Below are 4,408 nucleotides of genomic sequence, written 5' to 3'. Positions count from 1 at the left end.
GTGTGTGTGTGTGTGTGTGTGTGTGTGTGTGTGTGTGTGTTAGCAAAATATCTCATAAACTACTTGACAGCTTTAAATGACATTCCCAAATATTGATCACTGGATCTGCAATTGACAAACTTTTGAAGTTAACCAGATTCAATATGGCTGCCACAGCTAAGTGACTTCAGATAACACTAAGTTGGCTCTATCATGGTCAGTTTAATAGATGRTGAGCTAAAATCTGTTGTGGGAAGTAGCTGAGAATGATCCCCATCAAACACCCTGACCTCTAACAGATTGCATGACATCTATTCATTGAACTGGAGTTTAACTTTCAAAAAAAGTTGTCTGTGTTAGTTCGAGGTCTTTATTTTCAAAAGTAAAAAAAAAAAGATTGGCTTATAGAAGTGCATATGTTAAAAAAATGTCTGTATTACTTTCCCAAAATCTACTTCCTTTTTTGAAAATGTTTATTTTTTTAGCAAATTATTCATATTTTTCATCAGATGTTTGGACAGTTTTCCTGTGAGCCACTACCTGTTATAACACACTGTGCAAAAAATAAAAATCTTTTTTGCTTGTTTTGGTGTATTCCATTGATCTGTCCATAACTTCACATGTGCTCAAAAAACGTTTTCTTCTTTCTCTAAAGGTCTTGACCGGGAATAGCTGAAGTTCACTGGATACTGAAGACTGTGAGGCTGTAGGAAAGCATGGCTGCAAATTCAGGGGTATAGATTATCCCACCTAGAATAGGTTGCAGTAACGATATCATATTGATCAGAATCATCGATGGACTACAGTATGTTTCACCGCCCTGTGGACAAACTCAATTTCATTGAGGGAATCATGTTAAAAGGATCGACTAAAAATCATATTGCATGTAGGAGGAAAGTGAATTGTTATGGAGGTGATTTTTTTAGTGAAGTCACACTCACTGGTCTAGATTGATTGTGTACAAGTGGTAAAGTAAGAGAGTAAGAGAGACTCACAGTTTCAGTCTTTTCTAAATATCTTATGTCTTCATTTTTCCTTGTATGAATGTTTCCAAAATGAACATTTATTTATGGGTCTAAGCAAGAGCAAAGAATGAGAGGTAAGCTCAATTATTAAAAAAAATAAAAATAAAAAAGAAGAGATCTATGTGTTTGAATTGGTGGCCAGATGGACAGATTTTAGTAGCTGTGACAAAAGGGTAGATTAGTGCTTAATCTTGTTGTCAGCTTTCTTCTTTCACTCGGAATCATTCCAGGAAACAAGAGCAGCTTTGAAATCCATCCAAATCTAATTAAAACTCTCAATACAAAAGGCTCTGCTTTTTTGAKAGTTTGATTGGAGAGATGAGAGGCGTGTTGAGGGAGGCCCTATACTGTAACCATTTCACAGGAGACTCCATGCAGTGCTGCTCCTTGGAGGGGGTGCCTTTTGTTGTTACTGGAGACAGATAGGCATTCCTGATAAATGTGAAAAGGTGTCAAAACTCAGGAGGGAAGCCGGGAGAGTACTAGAGGTAAATCTGGCCTACTTGGGCATCATTATAGCTATTGTGTGGCTGTCAGGAAGTTAACACACAGTGTGCCATATTTTATAGCTGAAATAGTGTTGCTTAGTGATTTTTTAAACATTATGTTTTTAGATTAATGTTGCTGCATGGTCAAAAAGCTGTTTTTAATTATACATCATTTTCTGTGTTTGTATTTTAAGAGGATTTTTTTAACTTTTAAAGCAGCAATTTGTTAAATGCCATAAGCAATATCTTACCTGTTGCAGATAGTTCTTTGAAAAACTTTAATTTAGAGAAATTGAGTATAATTCCTGACAGTGAGGTCACAGGAGGTCACTGAAAAATCAGAAATCAAAGCATAGCATCAGCTATTTTCCAAATGGTAATGTTGGTATGCACACCTGCAAAATTAACAACTAACTTTGTTGTTTTAAAGGGGTAGGTGGGAGGGATTATGTATTCTCCAGACATATACTTTAATTCTATACCGCAATCAAGTGACATTTCAGCTCGTCTTCACAATAATYCTTCGGGGGAGGGGTGCTCTGTGAGGRGGGAGCTCGGCTGGGGARTAAACTACAAGGAGGAGCAATGTACAAATAGGTGGTGCTTTGTACCAGCAAGTGTTTGGGCAGCTTCACAGGGCTGCCACAAGGGATTCGAAGATTTCTTAAACATGCATGACTCAAAGCTTTTTTTTTTTTGGTTTGTTTGTTTGTTTTTGATGAGGGAATGCCATTGTAAGATGAGATACATCTCAAATGTCAATTTTACATAATATGCCCCTTTAAGACAACAATCCTTTCCAGCCTCGACCCAACATGGACTGTCAGCTCTTCAGTCCAGTCAGAGCAAACCTTTATTTCTCCGAAGTGAGGTTGTTGAAAATATGAAAACGTTAATTGATTGAATCCCTTTCATTTAGCCCTACTTCTAATGGTCTGAACTTTCACTTAGAGATTTTTTTTCACGAATAAAAGCACTCAACAACACCTGAAATAACCACAGCTGATCTGCAGATTCCTAAGTAACTGGGCGTGCAGCCATGAGGTAATAGGAGTGAGTGTCTGGCTTCACATGGACAGGACTTCAAATGCTGTCTGACCACAGGCAGGGAGAAAAAAATCAGTATTTCTTCACTGGCCTGGGAGACTCAGAGGCCTTGCCTGCCCTAACAACATGCTGTCCCGTAAACCTATTGGATCTCATGGATCTCCAACTCTGCCCGGRGACAGGCCCTCACAGACCCCTGCTTCCCCTTCCCCGTGTAGCCCCTGCGGTCTCAGCCCCTCACAACCTCCTGTCCCAGCCCTTACAACAACCTCTCACTCCCCAGCTTCCACGGCAGCAACAGCAGTACTGTTAGCATTGTTAATGGCTATTGTTATGAATGAGGACCTCTGCTCCCGATTCTTCATTGGCAGGCCCCGGGCAGGCAGATGGATAGGCTGCTACTTCTTTCTCCACTATCAGGACAGCCCAGACACTGGGCCCAAGACTGGCGGAACAAAGTAGGAGGAATGGCGCTCCAGTGGGAAGAAAAAGGGGTGAGGGGGGGAACTAGGGGAGAGAAGCGGGGAAAGGGATGAGGGAGTAGAGTCAAGGGAAGAGGGCGTCGGAGACAAAAAAAGCTGAATAGGAGGGGGCAAAAGACAAGGGTGAAGGAGCAAAGGAGAAATGGAAGGGAGCAGGTCTATCCTCCCCTGAATAAATTTGGAGCTCTATTGTAAAGAATGTAAGATAGGAGTGTGGCTGCTGTCTGAAGCAGAGGCCGATTTTTTCCGGCAGACTGTGGAGGGAAAAAAATAGGAGGGGTGAGGGGCACACACTGCCCTGTTACTGGCCCCTTGCCGAAACCCCCTCATCTCACTCCAGCACCCCTGCCTGGTGATGAATGGTGGTACTTGCTGAAAGTGAAGRCTGCTGGTGAGCCTTGGCTCAGGCTGGGAGATGGGGAGACTGCTTGGAGGATCATGGGGACAAACTCAGCAAAAGGTTGCCCTTCAGTCGACCAAAGGCTTCACCAAGATGGCAAGCCCTCTATTGGCACACAACCATGAAAAATGGGGAGTAGAGGGGAACAAAAACTGGAGTTTAAATACACGCTAAACAAGCCTTTTACTTTTTCTAATTGTCTCTAAGAGAGGAACTTTAGCAGTGAATTATCACGTCTTTGATCGCATACATATGTGTATGTTTTGTGAAGTGGGGCATATCATCTTCATTTTTTATTGATCACAGTCCTCCTGTCATAAATTGCTTTTTATATATTGTCAGCCAAGACATTTGCCACAACCACAAAAAGGGAATGTACTAATTGCTTTCTGAAATATTTAATAGCATATATGCTGACTACATTAGAGGTGATGCTGTTGAATGCAGGCTACAGCATGTTTTTTTCTTCCAGTAGTGATGTGATACTGAAATATTGATACCACCAATACCAGAATGTTATGCTCTAGAATCGATACTAAAATCAAAATATCAATACTGTGATGCTTCAGTCATTTCAYATAATGTAAATTATTAACAAGAGCACAGTGGAAAGTGACTAAACTACTGAAGTCTTGTCAAATCAGATACAGTTGGAGGGAACTGCTTTTTTTCCCACCTGGGTTTGCATAAGCACAGAGGCACATGCTCAGTCACTCAGTCTGTAGATGTTTAGTATTTTCATGTTAATATGTTCATATAATATGAAATAAGACTCAAATTTAAAWTTTTAAAGTAGTTTTGATAACCAAACAATGATTTAATTAAATGTTTTTATTATTGCACTTCATTTTTTATTGTTTAAGACAGCACTTTTAGGTGTTTTGTATGACTGTGTTCTATGCTTGTTTTGTTTTTTTTTCTGTTGTATTTGCTTGGCTATGTTGTAAATGAGGACACTACATCAATATACTTCTAATTTTAAAATTA

This window comes from Austrofundulus limnaeus, unplaced genomic scaffold (assembly GCF_001266775.1).
Source record: "Austrofundulus limnaeus strain Quisiro unplaced genomic scaffold, Austrofundulus_limnaeus-1.0 Scaffold2, whole genome shotgun sequence".
In the NCBI taxonomy this organism is placed as follows: domain Eukaryota; kingdom Metazoa; phylum Chordata; class Actinopteri; order Cyprinodontiformes; family Rivulidae; genus Austrofundulus; species Austrofundulus limnaeus.
Note: the sequence above shows the minus strand (reverse complement) of the source record.